The following is a 14,049-nucleotide window of genomic DNA, read 5'->3' on the forward strand; positions in this document are numbered from 1 at the left end:
AGCGAGATGGTTCTACGAGTCGCAAACAAGGCAAGAGTTGCTGCTGTGGCTGTAGGAACTTTCGAGCTCAGTTTAGAGACTGGGTTGATATTAGTGCTACGTAATTGCTATTACGTACCGACTATATCGAGGAACATCATCTCTACGTCGGTGTTAGACAAAGAGGGATATCACGCTATAATAAAGGACAAGAGTTGTTCTTTATACAAGGGTGAGATGTTCTATACCAGTGCTAAGCTGCGTAATGGTCTTTATGTTGTGAACATAGAAGACGAAGTCCTGAACATAGACACGAAACGGCTTCGTACTCATGATTCTAACCAAAGCTATCTCTGGCATTGTCGTTTGGGTCACATTAACATGAAACGCATGCAGAAGCTTCATGCAGATGGACTTCTGGGATCGTGTGATTTGGAATCATACGATACATGTGAGCCATGCTTAGTGGGCAAGATGACAAGATCGTCCTTCAAGGGGAAAGGAGATCGGGTGAGTGAACCCTTAGGACTGATACATACAGATGTATGCAGACCTATGAGTACACTTGCGAGAGGTAACTATGGCTACTTCATAACGTTCACTGATGACTTCACTAGATATGGTTACGTGTATCTAATGAGGCATAAGTCGGAATCGTTTGAAGTGTTCAAACAATTCAAGAATGAAGTAGAGAATCAGCTTGGCAAGAAAATAAAAGCTATTCGATCGGATCGAGGTGGTGAGTATTTGAGTCAAGAGTTTGAGGATCATCTTCGGAGTTGTGGAATAGTTTCACAACTCACTCCTCCAGGAACACCGCAGATGAACGGTGTGTCCGAGAGGAGGAATCGAACATTGATGGACATGGTTCGATCGATGATGAACTTAGCCGATCTTCCTAACACTTTCTGGGGGTATGCTCTAGAAACGGCTGCTTTCACACTTAACCGAGCTCCGTCAAAAGCTGTAGAAAAGACGCCACATGAGATGTGGACTGGAAAGGTTCCAAAGTTGTCTTTTCTCAAAGTCTGGGGTTGCGATGTTTATGTAAAGCGTTTACAAGGAGATAAACTAGCACCAAGATCAGACAAGTGTCTCTTCGTCGGTTATCCGAAAGAGACAAAGGGGTATTACTTCTACAACCCGTCAGAGAACAAAGTGTTTGTTGCTCGTGATGGTGTCTTCCTTGAAAAGGAGTTCCTTTCCAAGAAGACAAGTGGGAGAAATATAGAGATCGAAGAGGTTCGAGCTGAGCAACAAACTGGCACCGTTGCACCGATGTCAGAAGTCGCGATTCCTAACTATTATGAGCCGATAGAAGAGGAAAGAGGGGATGAGATGGTAGATCTCGGAGATCCTCCCGCGCAAAGCGAATGTGATTCGCAGGAGAACCCTCAAGAAGTTGAGAGTGTCTCACCTGTTGTTCAAGCCCCGCGTAGGTCCGCAAGGCTGATTGAGTTATCTCAACGACAAGAGTTGTTGTTGGTAGAGGATAATGAACCCAGCACCTACGAAGAAGCTATGACGAGCCCAGACTCCGAAAAATGGCTGGGAGCCATGAAATCCGAAATGGAATCCATGTCTGAGAATCAAGTTTGGAACTTGGTTGATTTGCTCGATGGAGTAAAACCCATAGGATGCAAATGGATTTTCAAGATGAAAACAGACAAGGATGGAAACGTGAGCGTTTTCAAAGCTAGACTGGTGGCAAAAGGTTACAGACAAGTCCAGGGTATAGACTACGAAGAAACCTTTTCCCCTGTCACGATGCTTAAGTCCATTAGGATTATTCTAGCAATTGCAGCTCATTACAATTATGAGATTTGGCAAATGGATGTCAAAACCGCCTTCCTGAACGGTAAACTGGAAGAGGATGTGTACATGACACAGCCTGAGGGTTTTGAGGATTCCGGGAATGCTGGAAAAGTTTGCAAGCTTCAAAGGTCCATCTACGGGTTGAAGCAAGCAAGTCGGAGCTGGAATCTTCGATTCGACGAGAAAATCAAAGAGTTTGGTTTTCTGAAGAATGAAGAGGAATCTTGTGTATACAAGAAGGTTAGTGGGAGCAACCTAGTTTTCTTGGTCCTGTATGTGGATGACATACTGATCGTTGGAAATGACATTCCTATGCTTGACTCCGTGAAAGAGTGGCTTAGGAAGTGTTTTTCAATGAAAGACCTAGGAGATGCAGAATATATATTGGGCATCAAGATCTATAGAGATAGATCGAGGAGGATGATTGGACTTAGTTAAGAGACTTATATAGATAAGGTTCTTGGGAGGTTCAAGATGGAAGACTCTAAGAGAGGATTCCTACCCATGACACATGGTACGACGCTTAGCAAGACTCAGTGTCCCCGAGATCCTGATAAGCTAGCACACATGAAGAAGGTGCCTTATGCTTCGGCAATAGGATCTATCATGTACGCCATGGTCTGCACTCGCCCAGACGTCTCATATGCTTTGAGTATGTGTAGTCGTTACCAATCTAATCCAGGTGAGAAACACTGGACCGCAGCTAAAAATATCCTGAAGTACTTGAGAAGGACTAAGGATCACTTCTTGGTGTATGGCGGGAAAGACGAACTAATCGTGGATGTGGCGTGAAAATGCTACATTTAGGTCACTTAACTTTGATTAGTTAGTTCTTTTCGAGTTTTATTTCTAATTATGTATGTGTTTTTATTGCTAGGTAGTTTATTTGGGGTTTGGCATGTAATTCGGAATAAAGAGAGCGAATTATCACATTTTCATCTTATGCGGCAAACGGGAAGAAAAGAGCACCAGGGGTATTTTGGTCAAAATCAGAAGTCAAACAACAAGTGAAGTCAATGACGAGTCCGACGGTGAAAACGGAAGTTGATTCGGAGTTCGGACGGGAAAGTTATGAAAGAAAGAAGCCAAGGTCTTTTCTTGAAGGCACTTCCCTTGGTTTTAATGTAGAGACAAGATGGAGGCACCTCTTGATTTCTAAATCAAGCCCAAAACCATGCCCAAAGCCCACATAAACCAAAGAAGAAGAAAAGAGTTGAAAATATATGGGCACCCCCTTTATGGACTCAAGTTTGAGTCAAAGTCAAGTCTTGACTAAGTCTAGGGTTTGAGTAAAAAGAGAGGGGGAAGACACTATTCATCATTTTCTTCACCAAGCAAGAAAGGGAGGAAGAAGAGGCTAGGAACTTTAGGGTTTTTGTGCTTGAAGGTTAGAAAGGGTTGAGAGCTAGAAAGAGAGAAGGAAGAAGGAGGAGGGCCGGCCAAGCATAGGCCGGCCAGCACACTAGGCCGGCCTAGCTTAGCCGGCCGAGTTGCTGTCTTCACAGCAGCTCGGGCTGCTTTCAACAGCAGCTCGGGCTGCTTCCGGCAGCAGCTCTCGGGAGGAGGAACAGCAGCGACCAGCAGCTACACGGACGACCAAGGATGCGTCAACAGCAGCACGGGACAGCTAAAGAACGGCCGAACAGCAGCTTCTCCAGCACGAGCAGCTCGGGATCTGGCCATGGGACGCGTGCATAGCTCGAGACGGCATAGGAGCATCACGGGACAGCAGCTGCAGCTCGGGACAGCACCTTAGACGCGCACGGAACAGCAGCTTCTTGTCGGGACAGCAGCTTCTTGCCGGATACACCTAGGGTTTTGGCCGGAATCTTCATCTCTTTAGCCGGTTTTTCTTGTGTATTCCGGCAACCTTTTTGATCCGAAACCTTAGGGCTTTTGCTCCCCATGTCTTGATCTAGCTTCCTATATGGTTTGATTTGGTTTTGGTTGAAGATTGCTAGAGAGAGAAAGCTAGGGTTTAGCTTTAATGGAGGTTGTGTTCTAAATGGAGAAGATGATGGTGGTCGCTATGGGGAACCCAGAATTTGCTAATGGGAGATCGGCTGAACCTTAAAGACTCATATTTTCCGACGATCTTAGCCTCGAACCACATCGAAAAAGGGGGATTCTCTCACCATTTCCTTTCCATTTCTTATTCAATCGCCATGTTAGCTAACTTTAGTGTGTCGATTATATGAGATGAAATGTGATGAATTCGTGATTATCTATGTGATGATTTAATGTTTTGATAATAAATTGATGTTCTCTTATTTCGATTACTTGTTTAATTTGTTTTCATGTGTCTTATCAAGTACTTCGCATAGTTAATCGATTAGGCAATGTGATCGACGATTCGGTTTTATTCGTTTAGGAAGTTTATTTGACTAAGTATTATCTCCGGACATACGTAGTGCTTATGAACATCCTCCTTAGGAATCGAGACTAGGTTTGTATCAATCCATTCGATTAGACCGTACATAGTTGTAGGTTCACCACAACGGATTCCCGGACCTCGACACTTCTCTCACTCGTTGTTCCCGACTCTTGTTCCTTCGACTTTTCTCTCGAATCTCTCTCGCCCTCTTACATTGATATTTAGTTTGTTTTACTTGTTTTATTCTCTTATTGCTTATGCGTTTAAAAACCTCTCATTATCTTCGTTTATTCTCGCTTTTGTCTAACTAAGCCTTTGATATCTAAACCGACGAATAAGACCATTCGATATCCAAGCTACATTCCTATCCTTGGATCGATCCCGGCTTTGCCGGATTACTACTTGATACCTCCGCTTGGGTTTGCAACCTTTTCGGGTGCATCAGCCATGTGGATGCGAGCTTCCAAACGGACAGAGATGATTTCCGATCGCAGTCGGGTTATGTCTTTTGTCTAAACGGAGGAGCAGTAAGCTGGAAGAGCTCAAAGCAGACTACTGTAGCAGACTCTACCACAGAAGCAGAATACCTTGCCGCTTCGGAAGCAGCTAAGGAAGGAGTTTGGATAAAGAAGTTTATCTCCGAACTTGGTGTAGTTCCTAGCATAGAAAATGGGGTTACTCTATATTGTGACAACAATGGAGCTATCGCCCAGGCTAAGGAACCAAGGGCACACCAGAAATCTAAACATATCCTAAGGAAGTACCACGTGATTAGGGAAATCACTGAGCGAAAGGATGTGGTCATTTGCAAAGTCGATACGGACGACAACGTTGCCGATCCGTTAACTAAACCACTGCCTCAGCCCAAGTATGAGAGTCATAGGAGGGGCATAGGTATAAAGCGCATCGATGAATGGCTTTAAGTTGTAATTGGATTAATGAAATGAGTTTCATGTAATCAATTAGCTACATTCAATAAAAGAAATAAATAAATTATTTCTGTCATTAAATAATAGTTTAGTGTTTAATTGACAGTCCAAACATAATGAAGCATTCCAGGTAGGTTTATCAGATACGTGATCTGGTAAATGGAACCCTACTAAGTGAACATGGAATAGATTCATTATTCAGTCCCTAGTCCAGGTCATTGCATGGACAACAATGACTCAAGAAGACTAGCATGGGAATTGACTGATAGCGCAGTTCCATGGGCTATAGGAATATGGTATTTAAGTCAATTACATGAGTGTATGATTGGGGAATCTACACTGGATAACCCAAAGATGAGAGTTTTTCAAGGAGTTGAAAAACGTCACAAACTCTCATAGGCAAGATTGGAGAGATTCCGTAAACATGAGTGCTCCACTCATCTTATGTAAGGAATGTCGAACTTTGGTACTGTCAAACGCCGCGCCGTAAAAGGAGGTTATAAAGGCAGCATACTGGGGGAGACAGGATAGACATGAAGTTAAGTGGGAGTACAAGACTGGATGATGTCCTCCTATTAAGTTAGGAATAAGTATCTCCGGGCCACTTGAGGAGAAGCAACTGGAAAATGTGTGGCCGCACTCAAATGGATTAAGAGTTAATCATTTGATTTGACAGTTGTTCTCTGGATCAAGAAAGTCTGAACGGTGTGACGTATCAGATGGGATACTAAGCAACATGGGAATCGAGCATTGCACTTGTTCTAAGTACAAGTGGGAGACTGAAGGATTTATCCGTTCGGTCTGAAGGAGATGTCCTTCCGAAGGAGTGTCCTTCGACCAAGGTGGCAATGTGATCAATTTGTCAGTTAGGATAACGATGACCACACGTAAAGATCATCCAGTCCGGTCCAATTAGGGGTCGTAATGCTTTGCTAGAAGCCAACTACGATCGTCGGATCAAGGAGTTGATTCGAGGCTAACATAGACCGGATCCTACAACGGGTTACACATAAGAGTGGTAGCTTGATCGGAGAGATTTGACTAGACCGGAACTGGCTAAAGTTGGATGGGATTCAACTGGAAAGGCCGAAAGGGTCCGAATGGAGATTCGGGACAAGATAGAAGGAAGGCTCTTTGGGCCGGCCATGAGATGGCCGACCAGAGTAAGTGGGCCGGCCACATAAGGCCCATAGTGGGCTGCCCTGGCCGGCCACACTTAAAGGGATTATCAAAATACCCCAAAAAGGGTATTTTGGTAATTATCTTTTCTGTGACCCAGAAAATAGAAAACCTAATCTGAATGAGATTCTAATTAGGGTTTGTCTATATATTGGGTCAGTTGAGAACAGAAAAGGTGTGGATTTTTCTCTAAGGAAAAATATACAGCTCTCTCTCTCTCTGAATATACAGCTATTGGAGAGAGAGGAATATGGAGAAAAAGTTCCCATTCTATCAATCTAGTCAAGAAGAAGAGTTCTTCTCAACCTTCTAGTAAGTCCTAGCAGTCTGAAAGGAAGGGAGATCAAGTCTATTCACTCGGTGTCTCAAGTAGAGGAGCTACAGTTGGAGCTCTCGATCTTTGCATGCGATTGGAATGGTTCGAGGGAAAAACGCGTTAAGGTATTTATCCCTCTCTAGTTCATTGATTAGTTTATGCATGTCGATCCTGGGCAATCTAGTGTTAAACATGAGATGTTTGAGATTCCGCTTACAACACTAGTTAGTGTATAGGATACACAAAACCCTACAAACACAAGTTCATTCTTGTGGACCACATTCTTCTAGTTTGAGAAGTAAGTTACCAACTTGAGGTTGGCTTGCCTCATGCTCATATGTTAAGGGCTCGTGTTGTATTGTGCTCGTATTGCACGGAGCCCGTTTTTGGGAGGTATCCATGATTTATTGAGAGGTTTAAGTCGATGCAAACACGGATGCTAAGTGAAGCTATCTCGTGGACCTGAAAATTGGTTATACTACTTCAAAAGGGAAGTTGTATTGTTTGAATCTCTTCAACTGTGTAACAGTTTGACTTTAGTGGTGTTGACATGGAAGGTGTAACACAATAGACTATGTTATTGTCTGTCTTCTGTTCGATACTTGGTTTTGCTGTTGAATTGGTCTATTTAGACCTTACGTAATTGGAAATCTACTAGCTGGGTTCTGACCCAGCCTACTATTTTTTTCAAGTGACAGAGACTGGGGATTTCCACCAGTTTGATCTCAATTCGTCAGCTCAGAGTTTCTTTCGTAGCTTTTCCTTTCGAGATAAGGTAGTTGTTTGGATTTCTTTTCTCCGATTCGTAGTATTTCCTTTCGGACTCATTTGCCATTGATGTAATCGGACACTCCAAGGATTATTATTTAATATATTCTTCATTACTTTGATTTGTGATTTCTTATGAGCTCCATAATACATTTTATTGCCTTTTATTTGGCTTTCATGTTTATTACATTATGATTCCGTGGCGGGATGCCCTATATCTTGGTTTTCATGGCGGCCGACGTGGAAACTAGGACTTGGGGCGTTACACTGCAGATGTTAGGCAACTTATTTATAAAAATGTAACTAATTAAGGAGAAAATCTTAATGATTTGTCTTTTCTAAAAATATAATTAATAAAGGAGAAAATCCCAATGATTCTGTTTTAGATAAGAAAAATCTATTTGATTTTGTTTTTGAAAAGATTTTCTCACTTTCACTAACATTCCTTAGACTTCAATCCTATAAATTACCCCATAAGATAAAAGCTTAAGCAAAACAAAAAATTAAGAATTAAATTTTATTAGAGTAAGATGTCGACTGAAATGAGAAATACAGTTGTGATGTTTCTGGTTGTATTTGTTGTGATGGCAATGTTTATTCAACAAACTTCAGCCCAGGATCGAGCCGAATGTGTCGGCCAGTGCCTCAAGCAATGTAGTGGTATCACTGGTGATGGTATATATCTCCTCGTTCCTCTATTCATTTTCAAGACCAATTTCTTTTCTTTTTTTTAAATGGCATAATATATCTATTCGATGTACGAATGTTTTAAAGACACCCATAAGGGTTAAAGGCGCCTTCTTCCGCAGTAAACTCCTCTTTAAATTAGCGGAGGGGCCTTCAACACTTAATAAGACATCCCTTTGCTGCATACTTAGATATTTTATTTTATAATGGGTATGTCTGGTCTCTCGAATAGACAAACCTAGAATTTTTCTCTGTATAATAATAAAAAGTAAAAACAAAAAAAATCATGTTTACCACCCATGTATATTGTTATTACTAACTTCATGTCGTCTAAACTGGTGTTTTTTTTTTTTTGCAGAGAAATATACTTGTCTTACTGAATGCTATCAAAAATGTCCGTCGGTGGCTAGAGTTTTAATTTCATCAATAAAAGGGGAATAGTTTCTCATATTCGACTATAAATGAAGTTGTATAATTGTCAATAAGATGGGTTATAATGTTACTTGACAATTTATGGAAATAATAAAATACTTCCTTTATGAAAGTTATTATCTCTTCTAGAATTTATTACGAAATAGAAATTTCAAATATGCATCATAGCGCCTAAATACTTGATTCATCAATGAAAGAGGAATAGTTCCTAATTTTTTGAACAAAAAAAATTGGTACTACTTTCAATAAGATGGGTGATAATGTTACACTTATTATTCTTTTGTTTGTTTTAACAGTGGAATTGAATTTCTTACCAAGATGTGCAGTCCTAATTTTATTCAAATGAATTTCGAATTTTTGAGTCTAAGGTCCAAAAAAAGGGGTTGTAATTAATCATATATCTGAAGGAGATGACCTTCGACCAAAGATGCTATAGAACAATTGATGAAGAAGATCATTAAGTTTGGACGATTTAGGGATCGTAATGTTTAGCTAGAAATCAATTACGATCGTCGAATTACAGGGTAATCCGCGGTTAACTTTGGTCGGATCTTACGTCGCGTTATGTGAGGGTAGGAAATCGCGAGTCAAGAAGTCAGTTGGACCGAGTCGTTGACCGAACGTCGAACCTCCACCTGTTAATATTTTTGTGGGCACCGACGACGTCTTTGGGCTTAACCTGTGACAAAAGAGACACGAACACACGTGACCGTAAGTCCCTTAGGACACCGGGATGGTGCCGACCTAAGGGGGCTCCGACGGCCAAGTCAATAAGCTTGCAAGAGAAGTAATGTATACGTGGATATTAACCTGTGAACGTTACCGTTGGTTGGATAATGATCGGAGTTTAACCACGACTCGTAGAGTGTCCGAGCTCGCTCTCTACGGATTGACTAACTTGTTGGAGAGAGGGTGTGTCACAGTACTCCTCGTGGATGAGACAACTCTGTTGAGATAAAGTAGTTTGTTTACTTCGTCAGGAGAGAGAGAGAGAGAGAGAGAGACATGGCGTCATCCCTTTATGAGTGGTCGTCGGGATAAATAAAGATAGGTTGTCCTTCTCTGAATGTAGGTCGACCTCCTTTGATGAGTAGTCGTACGAGAGATAAAGATAGGTCGTCCTCCTTTGATTGTAGGTCGACCTCCTTTGATGAGTAGTCGTAGGAGAGATAAAGATAGGTCGTCCTCCTTTGAATGTAGGCCGACCTCCTTTAATGAGTGATCGTTAGGAGAGGGAAATATGTGTCGACCTCCTTTTGATCAGTCGTATGTGGTTTAATGGATATTTGATTAGTCGATCACAGAGTAGGAATAGGACGATGACTAGTGGTAGAAGTGTCGTAGACACCTGGTTGATTCCTCTGTGGAGAGAGAAAGTGGTGTTGAGTATTCGATGATCGAGTGTTTTAGTGTGAAGTTTGATGACTAGTAGTCGATGTATTCACTCAGAACCTGATGATCTTGGAGTGCTTGAGAGCGATGTTAGTGGAATATGGGGTATGTTCGGCGATGACCAGATGATCTGCGTCATTCTTGGTTATATCATTTTATAGTGTCTTGGGTCGACCGTTACCCAATGATGAGTTGTCATCTTTAATGGTGGTAACGCATGGGTTGTCACCATTAATATAAACTTCGTAACCCCCTAATGGATATATCCGGGATATTGTCATCTTGAATGACTGTAACGTCTCTCTAACGGATATACGATAGGAGGTCCATTGAGGAGTTGAAGGCGGACGGACCTCTTTATCCAGGGTTGGATGTGCTTTCGTACTTAGGTCTGCTGAGAAGGTGAGGGCAGACCTCTTCTTCCAGGACTGGAAATGGTTACGTATTTCAACCTGGTGAGGAGGGGAGGGCGGACCTCTTCTTCCAGGGCTAAAAGTGCTTATTTACTTTGGCGTTGCTTCAGGGTGTCCGAAGATAAATGGGTAGGGCCCATTAGCCATTAGTTCATGGTCTTGGTCACCGATTAAGCCCATTAATCGTGAATTTCTTGGGGCACTCTGTGCGTATTTTTGCCCATACGCGTTACACCAAAGAATGGAAATTTGATCAGATGATATGTCTAGAGGGGTGAGACTCATAGATATTTCCCTAAGGCCAAAGAAGTTTGGGCAAAGATAGTACAAAAAGCTCGAAAAAGGAATTTGGGTCGGACAACTAAAAGAAGGTTTTTGGCCCAAAAACGGGTCGGCCTTAGTTGGTCGGGTGCCCTTATAGGGCCGGCAGATCTGGAGACTCCAGGATACTAGTGTTAGACGTTAGATGTCTGAGATTCCGCTAACAAGACTAGGAGACTCCATAACCAACAATATCCACTCCTAAATCAATAAACGTTATAATACCAAAATTCAAAAAGTGTAATTTTTGGTGGACCCCATGCTTCAAGCCATTTATTTTTTCTCATTATTATCCTTTTCTAAATATATTTTAACTTATAGTAAACCAGTGGTTTCATGAGGTTGAGTTAATAAATAGTTTGTCAATATTTATTTCCAAAATTTATATTAGTCAAAACTAACATACCAAATCAGTCGTTCTTGTCATAAAAATGAGATTCCTTTATCTCTCTCTATGTTTTTACAACTTCATGAAAGTAGGACTTTGTGATTTGCTTTTTATCTCTCTTTGTTCTCAACGTTTCTATCTCTACAAACTATTTTATCTTGAAAATTATTATGAAAATTGTATATATGTTGATTGAAGTTGGAATCTTCTTAAAACATTAATTTAATTCTAATAATATACTTGAATGGAACACTTTTTATCACTTTTTCGTAAGAAAATAAATTAAATTTTCCATCACTATAATCTAGTTTTCATAGAAAAAACATTATGTAAGTTGATATTTATTTTTCTAACATTTTCAGTATTTTTCTAACATTCTACTGATTCTATTAGCATAATATGTGTGGCACATGTTTTGAATTAGTTAGATACGGTGAATAAATTTCATTATATATCTAGCATCTTATTGGTTCTAACAACATTCTTAGATATAATAGAATTTTAAAAAAATTTCTAGCATTTTATTTATTCCAAAAGCACAATTATATACTTACACTCAAAAATACTTTTAAGTTAAAAAAACTTATTACATTATGTTAACCAAATTTTTAACATTTCTTTAGCATTTCCTTGATTCTCATGTATTACTTAAATTAGGAGACTAACATTTTAAACATTTTTCTAGAATTTTCTTCATTCGTATTATACGTAATGCTTTTACATCTCAATCATTGAATGGGTAATTATTCCATCTTTAAATTAATTTCAGTGATGCAAACTCTTATGACTCTTACCTAAAACGAAAAATAACTAAGCCTGATGCATGGGGTCCAATTTTCACTTATGTAGGTTAAGAGTTTGACTCCACACATTTTGTTCCATAATTGTATATGTTATCGTTGGTTTTAGAGTTAGAGGCTTGAGTTCATCATGCATTTGCTATTTTACGTAATAAACTAGAATAATGTTGATAGTGTCGGAGAAATTTTGTCGGCATCATTATGTTATCTTTATACCATGCGCTAAAACATTATTTTGTTGTTTTGGGTTGTTCTAGGTGTTGTCCGGCCCAAGATGTCGTTGTTGTTTGGTGCGCCTATGTGTGCTCTGTGACAGGCCGCATCCTCTCTACCTTCCCTGGTCATTTATGATGCATTCATAAATACTTTTGAAACTTTCATACAATGAGGAAAGTTTCGTCCCACAAATAAACTAGAAAATAACTGATTTAATCAAAAGTTCTAGAGAAATATTTTTCGAATTAATTCGGACCAATTGTATATTAGTTGAGTTATTATATGATAATCTAAGAAAGAGTTAATGACTTAAGTTGACCCTAACTGCACATGTTAGGCAAGCCTCTTATGAAAGTGTAATTTAAAGAGCACATCTCAATGATTTTGTTTTAAATAAGAAGAGTTAATGACTTAGTTTGGCCCTAACTGCACATGTTAGGCAAGTTATTTTTAAAAATGTAATTAATTAAGGAGAAAATCTTAATGATTTGTCTTTTGTAAAAATGTAATTAATAAAAGAGAAAATCCTAATGATTTTGTTTTAGATAAGGAAAATCTATTTGATTTTGTTTTTTGAAAAATATTTTCTCACTTTCACTAACATTCCTTAGACTTCAATCCTATAAATTACCCCATAAGATAAAAGCTTAAGCAAACAAAAATTTAAGAATCAAATTTTATTAGAGTAAGATGTCGACTGAAATGAGAAATACAATTGTGACGTTTCTGGTTGTATTTGTTGTGATGGCAATGTTTATTCAACAAACTTCAGCCCAGGATCGAGCCGAATGTGTTGGGCAGTGCCTCAAGCAATGTAGTGGCATCACTGGTGATGGTATCTATCTCCTCATCCCTCTATTCATTTTCAAAACCAATTTATTTTCTTTTGTTTGAAATGGCATAATATATGTATTCGATGTACGAATGTCTTAAAGACAGTCATAAGGGTTAAAGGCGCCTTCTTCCGCAGCAAACTTCCCTTTAAATTAACGGAGGGGCCTTCAAAACTTAATAAGACATCTCTTTGCTGAATAGTTAGATATTTTATTTTATAATGGGTATGTCTGGTCTCTCGAATAGACAAACCTAGAATTTTTCTCTGTATAATAATAAAATAAAACAAAAAAAAACATGTCGACCACCCATGTATACTGCTATTACTAACTTCTTGTCGTCTAAATTGGTGATGTTTTTTTCTTTGCAGAAAAATATACTTGTCTTACTGAATGCTATGAAAAATGTCCTTCGGTGGCTAGAGTCTTAGTTTCATCAATAAAAGGAGAATAGTTTCTCATCTTCAACTATAAATGGAGTTGTACTGTTTTCAATAAGATGGGTTATAATGTTACTTAATTTATGGAAATGATAAAGTACTTTCCTTATGAAGTTATTATCTCTTCTAGAATTTATTACGAAATAGAAATTTCAAATATGCATCATAGCGCCTAAACACTTGATTCATCTACGAATGAGGAATAGTTCCTAATTTTTAATAATGAACCAAGTAGTACTATTTCTTTTCAACAAAAAAGAATTAGTACAACTTCCAAAAATAAGGGGTGCAATTAATCATATATCTGAAGGAGATGTCCTTCGACCAAAGACGCAATGCGAGCAATTTGTCGGATAGGACAATTTATGAAGAAGATCCTCAAGTCCGGACGGTTTAAGGATCGTAATATGCTTAGCTAGAAACCAATTACGATCGTCGAATTACGGGGTAATTTGCAGCTAACTTCGACCGGATCCTACATGGGTGATATTACATATAATCATGGGTGACACCCATAGATATCTCCCTAAAACCTAAAGGAAGTTTGGGCTAAGATAATACAAAAGGCCCGAAAAGGGGAATTTGGGTCGGGCAACAAAAAGAAGGTTTTAGGCCCAAAAAGGGGCCAGCTTTGGTTGGCCGAAAAGGGTAGATTTGACCGGCCAGAAGTTAGGGTAACAAGAAATAGAAACTAGTTTCTATTTTTGTGAAAACTCTAAATCTTATTCAAAAGGGATTTTTAGGAAACCTAATTGGAATGGGATCCT

The 14,049-nt window shown here is 39.5% G+C and overlaps 3 long non-coding RNA genes across 3 annotated transcripts in view; all 3 read left to right on the forward strand.

Annotated features, from left to right (window-relative positions):
• LOC147567048 (uncharacterized) overlaps positions 1-4,064 on the forward strand; it is a 30,598-nt gene extending 26,534 nt beyond the window's left edge. Inside the window, exon 2 of the long non-coding RNA XR_015230663.1 lies at positions 3,204-4,064. This is a non-coding gene — a long non-coding RNA (uncharacterized LOC147567048). The remainder of the gene's footprint in view (positions 1-3,203) is intronic.
• Positions 4,065-7,828: 3,764 nt separating this feature from the next.
• On the forward strand, positions 7,829-8,591 carry LOC147567050 (uncharacterized). Its single transcript, XR_015237533.1, has 2 exons — positions 7,829-8,035; positions 8,406-8,591. It is a non-coding gene; the product is annotated as an uncharacterized LOC147567050 (long non-coding RNA).
• A 4,028-nt stretch (positions 8,592-12,619) lies between these two features.
• On the forward strand, positions 12,620-13,395 carry LOC147567051 (uncharacterized). Its single transcript, XR_015237535.1, has 2 exons — positions 12,620-12,844; positions 13,214-13,395. It is a non-coding gene; the product is annotated as an uncharacterized LOC147567051 (long non-coding RNA).
• The last annotated feature ends 654 nt before the right edge of the window (positions 13,396-14,049 follow it).

This window comes from Eschscholzia californica, unplaced genomic scaffold, assembly GCF_041429995.1.
Source record: "Eschscholzia californica isolate CP2 unplaced genomic scaffold, dmEscCali1.0.p SCAF_1, whole genome shotgun sequence".
Taxonomy (NCBI): Eukaryota; Viridiplantae; Streptophyta; class Magnoliopsida; order Ranunculales; family Papaveraceae; genus Eschscholzia; species Eschscholzia californica.